This window comes from Kogia breviceps, chromosome 1 (genome assembly GCF_026419965.1).
Source record: "Kogia breviceps isolate mKogBre1 chromosome 1, mKogBre1 haplotype 1, whole genome shotgun sequence".
Lineage (NCBI taxonomy): Eukaryota > Metazoa > Chordata > Mammalia > Artiodactyla > Physeteridae > Kogia > Kogia breviceps.
In genome coordinates, this window is record NC_081310.1 from 157,789,617 (window position 1) to 157,805,718 (window position 16,102).

The window sequence follows — 16,102 nt, forward strand, 5'->3', positions numbered from 1 at the left end:
TTTTATTGAGATGTAACTGATATATAACATTAAGTTCGTTTCTGGGGGACAACATAATGATTTGATATTTGTATACACTATGAAATGAATACCACAATAAGTCTAGTTACCATTAGTCACCATACATAGTCACAAAAATCTTTTTTTTCTTGTGATGAAGACTTTTAAGATTTATTCTCTTAGCAACTTCAGATATGCGATACAGTATTATTAAGTATAGTCATCATGCTGGACATTTCATCCCCATGACTCATTTATTTTATAACTGGAAGATTGTAGCTATTGACCCTTTCACCCATTTTGGCCACCCCCCAACCCCCTGCCCTCTGGCAACCATCAATCTGTTCTCTGTATCTATGAGCTTGATTTTTTGTTTCATTTGTTTGTTTAGTTTTTTAGATTCCACATACAAATGAGGTCATATGGTATTTGTCTTTCTCTCTCTGACTTATTTCACTTAGCATAATACCTTCTAGGTCCATCCATGTTGTCTCAAATGGCAAGATTTCATTCTTTTTTTTATAGCTGAGTACTATTGCATTGTGTGTGTGTGTGTGTGTGTGTGTGTGTGTGTGTGTATGCCACATCTTCTTTATCCATTCATCCATCTATGGACACTTAGGTTGTTTCCATATCTTGGCTATTGTAAATAGTGCTGCAATGAACATAGGGGTGCATATACCTTTTCAAAATAGTGTTTTCATTTCCTCTGGATTTTTTTTTTTTTTTTGAGCTGCTCCGCAGCATGTGGGATCTTCCCGAACCGAGGCACGAACCCGTGTCCCCTGCATCGGCAGGCGGACTCTCAACCACTGCGCCACCAGGGAAGCCCGGTAGTTCTATTTTTAATATTTTGAGAAACCTCCATACTGTTTTCCATAGTGGTTGCACCGTTTACATTCTCTTCAACAGTGCATGAGAGTTCTTTTTTTCCTCACAACCTTTCTTGAGAATATGGCAGGACTGAGATGGGGAGACCCTTTAAAGATGGGCAAGACTGGAGCAAATTTGAAGGCTGAGAGGGAGGAGCCAATGGGAAGACAGAGATTAAATAGAGGTAGAAATTAACTGATGGAGAATGTCCTGGAGGAAATGAGAGGGAATGGATTGGAGGAAGGGGCATGTCTTTAATAGAGAGAAGTCAAGGGGACTTCCCTGCGGTCCAGTGGTTAAGATGCTGGGCTTCCAATGCAAGGGGTGAGGTTCAATCCCTGGTCAGGGAACTAAAATCCCACATGGCACGGACAAAAAAAAAAAAAAACAACTGAGAAAGAAGAGAGGGATGGGCCAAGATAGCTTCACCACTCACTTCTGCCATCTGCTCCAATATCTGTACTTTTGCTATTGCTGCTTTGCTTCCATCATCCCATCAGCTTCAAGACCATGTTGGGAAAAGTTGGAAGCCATATCCAGGTACCTCTCAAAACTGTCTGAGAGGGCTTCCCTGGTGGCGCAGTGGTTGAGAATCCGCCTGCCGATGCAGGAGACACGGGTTCGTGCCCTGGTCCGGGAAGATCCCACATGCCGCGGAGCGACTAGGCCCGTGAGCCATGGCCGCTGAGCCTGCGCGTCCGGAGCCTGTGCTCCGCAACGGGAGAGGCCACAACAGTGAGAGGCCTGCATACCGCAAAAAAAAAAAAAAAAAAAAAAAAAACTGTCTGAGAATCCTAGTGTTGGGAGCTCCAGTTTCCCACAATTTCCATGATTGGGAATATGGAGCTAACGGCAGCAAAGACTGAACTCTGGGTCCCTTCGAGGCCAGGCCAATCAACACACCAACTAAGAGGAATGAACCTAACCTTCCCAGTGTTCTTATAGGGTTTCTCCTGCTGCACCTTGTGGGCAGCAGAAGGGAAGTCAGATAGACCAGGTGCTCCCATGTACTTGTCATGTGACCTTAAACAAATCAGTTTATTTCAGATCCTCAGCTTCCTTTATTAATAAAACTGGACTAATCTTTACACTGACTTCTTCTCAAGTTTGTAAGTGAAAGGAATTTGCAACAGTTCATGCAGGTATGAGTTTTTAAATTATTGCAGGAACCAAGTCCTTCACTGCTTTACTGTAATAGTTTGTGACCACCTGTCCTGTTTCCAGTTTAGGTCCCCTCCAGTCCTCCCCATCATGCTGTCAGTATAAACTTTCTAAACCACAAACTGACGTGAATAATAATAATAGTAATAAAATAATGCCAATGATGAGGGCTAACATTTATTGTGTGTTTGCTATTTGCCAGATAATTCTTAAAACCCTATACGTCATAATGAAGGTCAAACTCTTTAGCCTAGCACCCCTTTATGATCTTTTTCCTAATTTCTTCTCTAACTTAGCTACTTACCCCTCCCATGGGTAAACCCAAGTCTTTCCTAGCATGTTACGTCTTCTTGTTGTTCTTACTTGGTCCCATTCATCTTTTAAACTTAATCCTAACTTCCCCTCCCACGGAGAAGCCTTCCTTGCCCTTGACTGAATGGTCTGGCTGAACCCTCACACCCCCTGTCCCATATAAAGCACTCAGTGTCCAGCATTTATCATATGCTTTGTTGCTGCTGTTCTTTGGTTTGTCCTTCTCACCAAGTTCAATGCATGGCACAGAGTAGAAGCTCAACAAATATCAGCTGATTGAATGAATCAGAATTGTCTGGAGAGGAGATTTAAGAAGATTTTGAGCACCAGCATCACTTGGGTCGCTTATTAAAACTATAAATGCCTGAACCCCACCCTTGGAAATTCTGATTCAGTAGATCTAGTGTTGGGGCTGAGAGTCCACACTTTACAAGTAGGTAATTCTAATGTACAGTATGCTTAAGATCACTGTTCTATGCCTTTGGTATTCAAGTGCAGCTGGTGGACTGGAATCACCTGAGAGCTTGTTAGAAATGGAGACTCTCAGGCTCCATCCCAGATCTACTGAACCAGAATCTGCATTTTAACAAGATCTTCAGATGATTCGCAGGTACATTAGCATTTAAGAAACACTGGTCTCTTCCAATGGACCAGTTCCACCTACATCATACAAACAAGTATTTGTCAATGACATTTGTCACTTTGTAATTTACAAAGCACATTTCAAATAGTAAAAGGAAAAGCAACCAAAAATTATTGACTGCCACCCTCTGCTGTGTGCTATACCAATGTTATGTCATTTAATCCTCACAACAATCCTTTGAGATAGGCATAGGTCACAAGACCCAGAACTTTAAGAGTTTAACCAACGAAATCTATCCAGGATGGGTTCTCAAATCAGATATATGTAAAGACACCCTACTGAGCCAAAGCAAGCTTGTGACTGTGACTAAATTCACACGATTAACATGTACCTTGGGCTTCCCTGGTGGCGCAGTGGTTGGGAGTCCGCCTGCCGATGCAGGGGGACACGGGTTCGTGCCCCGGTCCGGGAAGATCCCACATGCCGTGGAGCGGCTGGGCCCGTGAGCCATGGCCGCTGGGCCTGCGCATCCGGAGCCTGTGCTCCGCGACGGGAGAGGCCACAACAGTGAGAGGCCCGCGTACCGCAAAACAAACAAACAAACAAAAACATATACCTTCCCGAAGAGTCACCATATTGTCGTTTATATTCTTCTGGCCCAGAAAGCCCAAGGTTCTTTGGTTTAATTTCAGAGTGCCATTTAAAGTCGATCTGTCACCATATTTTTGAGGACTTGCCAGATAGGGTGCAACCAAAGCTCCTCTATGATGCGCCTAATGTTAGGTTATCAGAATTTCCATCTACTGCGCATGGCCTTAATCAGCTGAAAGTGACAAGAGGAGGAGTCTTGAACCATGATCTACAGGTCACCCAGACTGTACTTTAGAGGTTCCCTGATAATTTGAAATGGCGTGATATGAGATGCTAATAAAGCCTGACTTTACGTGTACAACTTTAAAATAATGCAACTCTCCTGAATTAAAAACAATCAGGACCCACAACTTCCAAGACTGTCTATCCAAATCAATTGTGGACGGTGTTCACATTCTTGCCACATGGTGGCGCCACCTTAGCCGGTAAACAGAAATCTTTGCCCGGGCCCGTCAAAATTGTGTGAACCAGCAACGCTCCAGTTCACACGCTCCAGAATTTGAGTAACCGTGGTAGTTTGTATTTACTTTTTGTGTTCTAAAATCTCTTTAAATATCTTATAATAATGTTATCCAAACATTCCATAAACAGTGGTGCTGCTGAGAGTTCTGAAAAACATTGCTGGAAATCAGTTACCACGGAAGGAAGGTTAGATGTGATAAAACCCCTGCTGTTCAGTTCACAGAGAGCACGCCATAAAATATTAGCGGTGATACTGAGAATACAGAAAGCAAAAGTATGCTGCAGGGGCTATAGACTCATGTTTTCCCGGAATGCATTTCCTAAAAAATATAAGGGAAAATGAGCACTGAATGATGGACTCTTGGATTCCTGCCCTGAGTGGAAAGGATTTGTTTATCTCGCGTTCTCAGCCATTTGCTGGGAGATCCCTAATGACCAGACTATGGCTTAGCTGCTGTTTGGTTTAGCAGTTGGGGCCATGGACTGTGCTGTGAGACAATTTGGGTTCCAATCCTGCTCCCAGGAGTGTGATCCTGGGCAAGCCATAACTGCATTTTATCTCCTCATCTATAAAATGGTCACATGACAGTGCCCAGCTCATGGGGTTGCTGGGTGAGATCTAAATGGAGATAATCTAGTAGGGGCTTAGCACAGTGCCTGGGGCAGAGAGAGTGCTTATTAAATGTTAGCCATCCTGCACCTCCTCAGCATCGCCATTATCCCAGCTCAGGTCTGTGCTGAACTCCCAGGAGATGGAGAGTTCCCATCCCGGAGAGAATTCTTTCCCCTTCATCTCTCTCTATATCTGACACGTAACCGATCATGCTTGTCCTGGAAAGTCAGTATGTTATTCCATTCTTTGCCAATCTCATTTTGAAATCTGTGGGAAAACTTTTGAGTTTTTCTAAAATTGTAGAAAAAGGCTATTATAGCCCTGTGAATCAAGGCTGGCAAGATGCTGGCAGAGTCTTCAGGGACTGGTCCTTCCCCTTTGCCATGTCTTCCACTCCTCCTCTGGGCTTCTCTGACCACCTCCTCACTTTCCTGGAGCTTCACAAGGACTTGCTGCCCGAGAGACAGCACCCCATGTGAGTGGGTTGAGCCAGCCTGGGGTTCTCCCTAATCCCCTCCATCAAATCTCAGAGACCAGAGCTCCGTCAGAGACTTCCTTACTCCTCTGCAGGACCTGTCACTTGGGGGGAAATAGGATATTTTAGTGATTAGTAAAAGGATAATAAAGGCTAGAAGGGGAATATAGGGACCCTTCTCCCTCTCCTTGGAGTAGCATTTGGGTGGGAAGATTTGAGGGCCAACTTTGAGGGCTGCGGGTCGAGGTTGCTTCTGATTGGAAGCCTCTTCAGGTCTTCTATGTCTTTCAGTAAAATCTTACACTTTTTTTTTTTTTTTTTTTTTTTTGTGGTACGCAGGCCTCTCACTGCTGTGGCCTCTCCCGTTGCGGAGCACAGGAGCACAGGCTCCGGACGCGCAGGCTCAGCGGTCCTGGCTCACGGGCCCAGCCGCTCCGCGGCACGTGGGATCCTCCCGGACCGGGGCACGAACCCGTGTCCCCTGCATCGGCAGGCGGACTCCCAACCACTGCGCCACCAGGGAAGCCCCCAAATCTTAAACTTTTATTCAAGTAGATCTTCCATAATTCTTTCTAGACCTATTCTGAGGCTTTATTCTAAGACCTATTCTTAGACCTATCCTAAGTTTTTATTTAGTTTTATAATGATATATATTGTGATTATTACATTTTCTAAGTAATCGTTACCTGTGTGTACGTGTTTTAGGGTTGATCTTTTAAAAAATTAATTAATTTTTATTTATTTATTTGGCTGTGCCGGGTTTCAGTTGCAGCATGCGGGATCTTCGTTGCGGCATGCAGGATCCTTAGTTGCGCATGCGGGATCTTTAGTTGCCGCATGCATGTGGACTCTCAGTTGTGGCATGCTAACTCTTAGTTGTGGCATGTGGGATTTAGTTCCCTGACCAGGGATTGAACTGGGCCCCCTGATTTGGGAGCTCACAGTCTTAGCTGCTGGACCACCAGAGAAGTCCCTAGTGTTGATCTTATTTGTTTTTGTTTTCGAGTGACCTAGGGTCACTCAAGCAGCTGGACAAGCCCCGAAGAGGAAGAGCAGGAGGCTGACTCCTTAGAGCTTCAGCTCTGTCTCCTGAAAGGTTTTAGCTACCAAACTGCATTTTAAAAACACTCTGTTGATTCCCTTCTCCATTAAACACACACACACACACACACACACACAGCTGGGTGTTTAAACAAGGGAGGCGCCTCAGGGAGGACTGTTGGGGTAAAAGGTGTGACAAGCCTCACAGTGGTCTAGGATTCAGAGGTGCTGGCTTGGCTAATGCTCTGGAAAGGGCCCTGGAGACCTGAATAGCTGCCCTGAACTCCATCAGTAATTTGCTGTGTGACCTTGAACAAGTCGCTTCTTTCAGCCTCAATTTGGAAAGTGAAGGGGTCTGACAGCATGATCTCTGCTATCCCAGATGAGGGTTCCCTCCTCCTGATGCTATCACATCCCCTCTGCCATCTCAAGTCCCCGAGAGACATACAGTCTGTCTCTTCCATAGCTCCTTGTACTATGTCCAGCACAAAGTAGATACTTGGTACATTTTGTGTTCAATGAGTGAAAGACAAAAAGCTGATGGAGCATCTACCATGTGCCAAGCACTGTGCCAGGGGTGCTTATGAACAATGTGTAGAATTCTGACAACACCTTGAGGGAAGGATATTTTTTAACTTTTGATGCAGGAAATCAAGTTGATCATACCTCTTGGTTAATGGCCCATTACTGTCATTGGTCTGTGCAATGCTGTTTTCTGGTTTCAATTTCCCCCCTCATCACTAATCTCCACTCATAGGCATCCATTCTAGTGCATTTGATATAGCTCTGTAAATATGCATGTATCCTTGTAAAATATATTCTCTTGTTTTGTGTGTGCTTCTGGTTTTTATTCATGTCTGTGGTATCATGGTACATGTCTGCCTCTTATGTTTTTACCCAAGTCAGTTTTGAAGAATCATCCCTGTGGCTGTATGTGCGTCTAGTCCATTGCTTGCACCTGGTCTCAGAATCCTATAGCTGCACCCACCACAGTTTACTTATCCTTTCCTCTGGCAGTGAAAACTTTCACTCCCTTTGCTGTCTACTACCACAGACACCACCATGATGAATATCCTCCAACATGTCCCCTTATTTATACACCTGTAAGAGAACTTCTCTTGGCTATAATCTAAGAGCAGGATTGCTGGGTCACAGAGCACATACAAAGTAGAGATTTTAGTCCCAATTTTAGAGCTGAGAAAACAACATTTAGCTCACACAAAGAGAAATTGGGGATCTAGGATTCATTTCCAGAATGTCTGCTTCCAGATCCTGGGCTAGTTCCAAAGGGCCTCTATAAATAACCAAATCTGGTCCAATCAGCTCAACGAGTAATTTCCCTGTTGTGTGGCTCTCAGTAATAAACTCAGATAAATCGACTGGGTTGTCTAGACATCTTGGCATTTGCTAGTAAGGGTGTACTCACCATGCTGGGTACATCACCCTGAGACTGCGGCTTGAGGAACTCTTGCTTCCTTGAGTTACTAACAATCTCTCGCATGTTACAGCAACAAGCAGTTAAAAACACATCCCATGTGTAATGTCTTACTTCTCATAACAACCCTGTGAGGGAGGAACAATCATCATTTACATTTTACAGCAAAGGAAACTGAGGTTCAGTGTCATTTTGCTGCAAAGTGGCAGGGCTGAGAACCAGATCCAGGCCTCAGAGCCCAAGTCTGGTGTAATTTCCACCACCCCAAAGCTGATAGCCTAGGAAAACCAGCCAGGGCCCCACAGCCAGGCATTCGGGTGAGATCACAAAAGCTCAGAACTTTGTAAATCCTGTCTGCAAATGTTTGGCCTTCAGCAGGGCCACCTCCAGCCAGGAGAGACACCAGCTGGCACACAGAAGGGAGAGGGATATGGCACCAGGGAGAGCTTCCCAAATGGCCATTACAGAGCTGCAGAGTTCCATGCCGTGTCGGCTCGTGGCAGCAAGGTGCTGTGACCTGTACCAACGGAGGAGAACATCTGGCTTCCCTCCCTGGCCCTCTCCCCAGAAGGTGAGAATCGTCAGTGGTGGTGAAAGAGAGACAAAATCTCTCTGCTTTTGAAGACTTCCCTGACAAATACCTCTAGTTTATTTTATTCCATTCCAGGGAGCTTGTAAACCTGCACAAGTTTTTAAAATGTCGTTCTATTTGATATTTACTAACTACTCTTCGCCAGACAGGATGCTCAGCACTGGGGTTTTAAATGATTAAGCTCATGAGCCATGAGATGCTGAGCAAGGTACTTAACCCCTCCGAGCCAATGGTGATAGATACAACTCAGAGTAGTTGCAGGGCGAGCACACGCCCAGCACAGAGTAAACACTCAACAAGCGGTATTTGGAGGTATTACTCAATGTGATAAATGAGGAAAGCAGTAAATATGAAATGTTAGGGAGCCCTGGAGAGGGAACAGTGAATGGTCTCTGGAGAGAGCAGTGGAGGCTACAGTAGCTCTACTGAGTAGAGAGATGACATTTAGCTGGGCTGACATGATACTGAGCTGCCGGGTAAGTTCACTGGGGAATAAGTACAAGGCAGCAGAGGGAAGAGCATGTGTGAAGTTGTGATGTTCCTGCCCTCTGCGAAGTGTCTTTACCATGTGCTTCTTTGCTCTCCTCTATGGTCTGTACGGATCCCTCTTGGGGCACTGCCCACCCATGGTCACACTTTACTGTTTCCATGCCTGTTTTTCCCCTAGACCCTGAGCTCCCGAGGCCTGGTGCTATGTGGTCAGCCTTTAGCAATAGGGCTGAACACAAGGTCAATCTACCTTCATTAGAGATTTGTTAGATGAGTGAAAAACACACAGGCATAAAAGAGTATGGACTATACAAGTAGTGGCAAAGAGTTCTTCACAGCTAGCATGTGGAGCCAATGTCGGGAGTGGTGGGGATCAAAGCTGGGAGTTAGCAACAGTTAGTCCATAGAGGGCCCTGTGTGATGGGTTAGGGATTTCTCTGGATGGCTCAGACTAGGGTGGTAGCAGTAAGAGAGAGAAAATGCAGGCAGTAGAAAGGATCAGTCACTAGATGAATTAATAGGGTCAGGGATTAGTAGAAGAAGTCAGGGATAGTCCTCTGATGCATCCTGAACTGGCTTCCTGCTCTTGGATAATTTTCCATGTCTGCCAAGAAGTGACAAATATTCATTTGAACAGAGCCCCTGACATTCTTCTGTGGTTAATGGGTTCCCACCTAGACTCCCTGGCATGGAAGGTACTTGAATTAGGTTTCTCCAGAGAAACAGAACCAACAATGTGTGGAGACATGTATATGTGTATATGTGTGTGTGTGTGTGTGTGTGTGTGTGTGTGTGTGTGTGTGTGTGTGTGTTTTGAGAGAGAGACATAGGCAGAGACAGAGAGAGAGATTTTAAGGAATTGACAATTGACTCACGTATTAAGGAGGTGCAAGTTCAAAATCTGCAATGTAGGCCAGGAGGCTGGAGACCCAGGCAAGTGTTGCAGTTCAACTCCAAAGACCATTCGCTGGCAGAATTCCTTCTCACTCAGAGGAGGTCAGTCTTTGTTCTATTTAGGCCTTCAAGTTATCAGATGAAGCCCACTCAAATTATGGAAACCTATCTGCTTTTCTCAAAGTCCACCAATTTAAATGTTAATCTCATCCAAAAACACCCTCACAGAAACATCCAGAATAATGTTTGACCAAATATCTGGGTGCCGTGGACTAGCCAAGTTGATGCATTAAACTAACCATCCCAGTACTTTAAGAATTCAGCCACTTTCCCGCCATGGGGAAGTCCATCCACAGTACATTGTCTCTCACTCTCTCCCCCCCCCTCTCTCTTCTCTCTCTCTCTTTCTCTCCCTCAGTTATTTTCACACTTCAACAGGTCCACTTTGGGGAGAATTTCAGGGACTGTCTCCAGCTCTGTTTCGCCCACATGAGCCATGACACCCCATCTATTGGTCTCCCCTCATCTCAGTATCCAGGACATATGTATAAGGAAGCAATTTCCATTGTTCTATACTTAAGTTCACTGAACCTTTCTTCTGCCTGCTCAAATCTGCTTTTGAATCCCTCTAGTGAAATTTTCATTTCTGTTACTGTACTTTATAGCTCCAGAATTTCTTTTTTATTTCTTTTTAGGTTTTCTCTCTCTTTATTAATATCTCCAATTAATACGTCATTTTCTTGACTTTCTGCATATATTCCTTTAGTTTTTTGGGTATCTTTAAGACAGGTGTTTTAAAGTCTTTGTCTACTATATCTGCCATTAGGTTTTTTCAGGAACAGTTTCTGTTGATTTTTTTTACCCTTTGAATAGGCCATACTCTCCTGATCTTTGTATGTCTTGTGGGTTTTGTTGTTGTTTTTGTTGTTGAAAACTGGACGTTTGAATCTAATAATGTGGTAACTCTGGAAATCAGATTCTCCCCCTTCCCCAGGGTTTGCTGTTTTTTTGTTATTGTTTTGTTTACTGTTCTTTTTTTAAATTGCTGTAAGTTGTCTTTGTGCTAAGGACCAGCCTGTGGTATAAATTAAAGGTCTTCTCAGGTCTTTTCTGAGCCTTTCCCTGGGCAAACACACTTTCTAATTTTCCCCACATATGCAGTTGTTTTTGAATTTCTTCGTGTTTAATGTCTGTCTCCCAAAAGGGAAAACAGAAAAAAAATGAAGGGTGACTTCACAGGCTAATTCTATCAAACATTTAGAGAAGAGCTAACACCTATCCTTCTCAAACTCTTCCAAAAGATAGCAGAGGGAGGAACACTCCCAAACTCATTCTATGAGGCCGCCATCACTCTGATACCAAAACCAGACAAAGATGTCACAAAGAAAGAAAACCACAGGCCAATATCACTGATAAACATTGATGCAAAAATCCTCAACAAAATACTAGCAAACAGAATCCAACAGCACATTAAGAGGATCATACACTATGATCAAGTGGGTTTTATCCCAGGAATACAAGGATTCTTCAATATACACAAATCAATCAATGTGGTACACCATATTAACAAACTGAAGGGAAAAAACCATATGATCATCTCAATAGATGCAGAGAAAGCTTTTGACAAAATTCAACACCGATTTATGATAAAAACCCTCCAGAAAGTAGGCATAGAGGGAACTTTCCTCAACATAATAAAGGCCAATATATGACAAACCCACAGCTAACATCATCCTCAATGGTGAAAAACTGAAACCATTTCCACTAAGATTGGGAACAAGACAAGTTTGCCCACTATCACCACTATTATTCAACATAGTTTTGGAAGTTTTAGCCACAGCAACCAGAGAAGAAAAAGAAAAAAAAGGAATCCAAATTGGAAAAGAAGTAAAGTTGTCACTGTTTGCAAATGACATGATACAATACATAGAGAATCCTAAAGATGCTACCAGAAAACTACTAGAGCTAATCAATGAATTTGGTAAAGTACCAGGATACAAAATTAATGCACAGAAATCTCTTGCATTCCTATACACGAATGATGAAAAATCTGAAAGTGAAATTAAGAAAACACTCCCATTTACCATTGCAACCAAAAGAATAAAATATCTAGGAATAAACCTACCTAAGGAGACAAAAGACCTGTATGCAGAAAATTGTAAGACACTGATGAAAGAAATTAAAGATGATACAAATAGATGGAGAGATATACCATGTTCTTGAATTGGAAGAATCAACATCGTGAAAATGACTCTACTATCCAAAGCAATCTACAGATTCAATGCAATCTCTATCAAACTACCACTGGCATTTTTCACAGAACTAAAACAAAAAATTTTCACAATTTGTATGGAAACACAAAAGACCCCAAATAGCCAAAGCAATCTTGAGAAAGAAAAACGGAGCTGGAGGAATCAGGCTCCCTGGCTTCAGACTATACTACAAAGCTACAGTAATCAAGACAGTATGGTACTGGCACAAAAACAGAAATATAGATCTATGGAACAGGATAGAAAGCCCAGAGATAAACCCACTCACATATGGTCACCTTATCTTTGATAAAGGAGGCAAGAATATACAGTGGAGAAAAGACAGCCTCTTCAATAAGTGGTGCTGGGAAAACTGGACAGCTACATGTAAAAGAATGAAATTAGGGGTTCCCTGGTGGCGCAGTGGTTGAGAGTCCACCTGCCGATGCAGGGGACATGGGTTCACGCCCCAGCTCAGGAAGAACCCACATGCCTTGGAGCAGCTGGGCCTGTGAGCCATGGCCGCTGAGCCTGCGCATCCGGAGCCTGTACTCCACAACAGGAGAGGCCACAACAGTGAGAGGCCCACTTACCACAAAAAATAAAATAAAATAAAATAAAATAAAGAATGAAATTAGAACACTCCTTAGCACCATACACAAAGATAAACTCAAAATGGATTAAAGACCTAAATGTAAGGCCAGACACCATCAAACTCTTAGAGGAAACCATAGGCAGAACACTCTATGACATAAATCACAGCAAGATCCTTTTTGACCCACCTCCTAGAGAAATGAAAATTAAAACAAAAATAAACAAATGGGACCTAATGCAACTTAAGAGCTTTTGCACAGCAAAGGAAACCATAAACAAGACAAAAGGCAACCCTCAGAATGGGAGAAAATATTTTCAAATGAAGCAACTGACAAAGGATTAATCTCCAGGGCTTCCCTGGTGGCACAGTGGTTGAGCGTCCGCCTGCCGATGCAGGGGACGCGAGTTCGTGCCCGGGTCCAGGAGGATCCCACGTGCCGCAGAGCATCTGGGCCCGTGAGCCATGGCTGCTGAGCCTGCGTGTCTGGAGCCTGTGCTCCGCAATGGGAGAGGCCACAACAGTGAGAGGCCCGCGTACCGCAAAAAAAAAAAAAAATCTCCAAAACATACAAGCAACTCATGCAGCTCAATATCAGAAAAACAAACAACCCAATCCAAAAATGGGCAGAAGACCTAAATAGACATTTCTCCAAAGAAGATATACAGATTGCCAACAAACACATGAAAGAATGCTCAACATCATTAATTATTAGAGAAATGCAAATCAAAACTACAATGAGATATCATCTCACACCAATCAGAATGGCCACCCTCAAAAAATCTACAAACAATAAATGCTGGAGAGGGTGTGGAGAAAAGGAACCCTCTTGCACTGTTGGTGGGAATGTAAATTGGTACAGCAACTATGGAGAACAGTATGGAGGTTCCTTAAAAAACTACAAATAGAACTACCATACGACCCAGCAATCCCACTACTGGGCATATACCCTGAGAAAACCATAATTCAAAAAGTGTCATGTACCAAAATGTTCATTGCAGCTCTATTTACAATAGCCAGAACATAGGACATGGAAGCAACCTAAGTGTCCATCAACAAATGAGTGGATAAAGAAGATGTGGCACATATATACAATGGAATATTACTCAGCCATAAAAAGGAATGAAACTGAGTTATTTGTAGTGAGGTGGATGGACCTAGAGACTGTCATACAGAGTGAAGTAAGTCAGAAAGAGAATAACAAATACCGTATGCTAACACATATATGTGGAATCTAAAAAAAGAAAAATAATGGTCAGAAGAACCTAGGGGCAAGACGGGAATAAAGATGCAGACCTACTATAGAATGGACTTGAGGATATGGGGAGGGGGAAGGGTAAGCTGTGGCAAAGTGAGAGAGTAGCATGGACATATATACACTACCAAACGTAAAATAGATAATTAATGGGAAGCTGCCGCATAGCACAGGGAGATCAGCTCGGTGGTTTGTGACCACCTAGAGGGGTGGGATAGGGAGGATGGGAGGGAGGGAGACGCAAGAGGGAAGAGATATGGGGACATATGTATATGTATAACTGATTCACTTTGTTATAAAGCAGAAACTAACACACCATTGTAAAACAATTATCCTCTAATAAAGATGTTAACAAGAATGAAGGGGGAAGGGGACCAGCCTTTTAAATTCCCTGGAAGTCACTTCAGCTGGATGGGTAGGGGCTTTCAACAATAGGGGAGGTACAGCAACAATGCTGGGACACTTCTTTGTGCCTCTGTGATCAGAAGCAGCAATTGGTGATCAGAGCACAGACCCCTGACATGTGGAGGACAGGACCCTTTTTGCTCACTCCAGCTCCAGCAAGCTACTCCAGGAACATATGCACAGCTGCCTACCACACGGCTGGGATGGAGGGTGGGGCAGCTGCTCCTGTTCAAAGAACTGAAATTGACCAAAATTAACTGCAATTTACTATCCAAGCCTTCCTGTGGAAGTTGCAAGCCTGGAACAGACTCCAGAGTACCAAAATAGGTACATCAGACAGATTCTGCCGAAGCAATTGTTGTCTAGGTGCAAAGATAGATTCCTGGTGTTTCTTAGTGTGTCCTGTTCCCAGAACCCCCTCTTATATTTAGTCTTAAAGGATTGTTTGCTACACTAGATGGACTGCGAGGAGAGAGCATTCCAGGTAGTGGGAACAGAGTATGCAAGACTCAGACAAGGAAGGGTATGGGTATGCTGGGGAAATAATAGGAATTTCAGTATGGGTGGGGCAAGGGGAAGGAGAAGAGAAGGGAAAGTAAAGAGAGATGTAGACAAGGAGAACAGCCTTTGGCCTTTGTGGTAAATAAATTTTCAGGGCACAGTTCTTGCTGATGTGCAAACTCAAAATTTTATTCAAATATAGAATATGCAGTGACCAGCCAAAGGCCTTGCACTTGAAATGTTAAGGAAATTTTATGTATTCAATTTGTCTAAACACAGTTATGAAAAGAGCTAAATAGCTTGAAGAGGATATTTTGAATTTTAAAAGGCAGGGGGTGGGGCAGAGTCGGAAGAACCTCTTGCTCTTTTGAGAGACATTGTCTTCTCTGGGCTTTGGAACTGGTGACTGCCACCTTGCATAGTTAACAGAAGTGGTCCCAGTGTCTCACAGGCACAGCAACCTCTCAGGAGCCTCTTCTGAGGCTTCTTTCTACAGGCCCACTGCTTTCCTCATCTCTGCCGCCTCCAGACTTTCTCCCCAGTAACCCCCAAGCAACAGCCTGTTTATCCACAATCTAAACAACTAAGAGAATCAAGGAACCCCAAGGGCGTGATGGTATATGAGAGCAGTTTGTATTCCATTCTATGAGCAAGAAATAATAAGAAAACATGCTCCTGTTAGGCACTTAGTTCAAAAATAGCCCCCTGAGTGGGTGTAGCCCCTCAGCTGGCTCCATCCAACTTCTACTCATTTTGTGTGGCACTCAAGACTTTTCACAACAACATTTGTGAAATTACAACATGCCATTTGCATCTTTAAGAATCATTAAGGTCTGTTCAGTGAGGGCCATATTTGAGGGCATTCAGACCCTTTGACTGAGTCAACCAGAAAGTTCAGTTAACTAGAAAGCTCCATTTTCCAAAGAATTCAGAATAACCAAGAATTCATTGGAATCTCCCTAAAAGTAAATCTCCTGGACTTACTCCCCAGAATTTAATTTAAGAACTTGGAGCTGCAGCAACACACTTCACCTTAACCTAGAGTGGTTCAACTTTCTAGGAATAGCCAAGGGATAAGGGCCTAAGTACACTCAACTGAGCAGAGGAAGAGACTGCACTGTGGAAATAAAGACCACCCAAATGAGAAGGAACAGGGGCTGATTCCAAGTTTGCTATAGCAAGGGAGATGGCCACCATCACTTGCATTTGGCAGACAAGGGAGCAGGAAAGCTTTATAGTGGAAAAACAGTGAAGGCTTCAAGGGTACTCTGATTGGAGGTTGTTGGCAAAGAGGAGCGGAAACAGCTGACTAGAAGAGGGACATCTTTGTGTAATTGGTTTGGGGAGCAAATTTGGTTTTCTCTGGCTAGTCCTGAGTTGGAAGTGAGGGCAAAGATTCAAAAAGCTGACCATTGTTGACTCAGTCCTGATTGTTTGGGGCTGATTACTTCAGAGGTTGTGGTTTTGCTTCCCAAGCTGGTTGCTGCAGAGTTTGTGGGTCAGAATTCAATTGTCAATA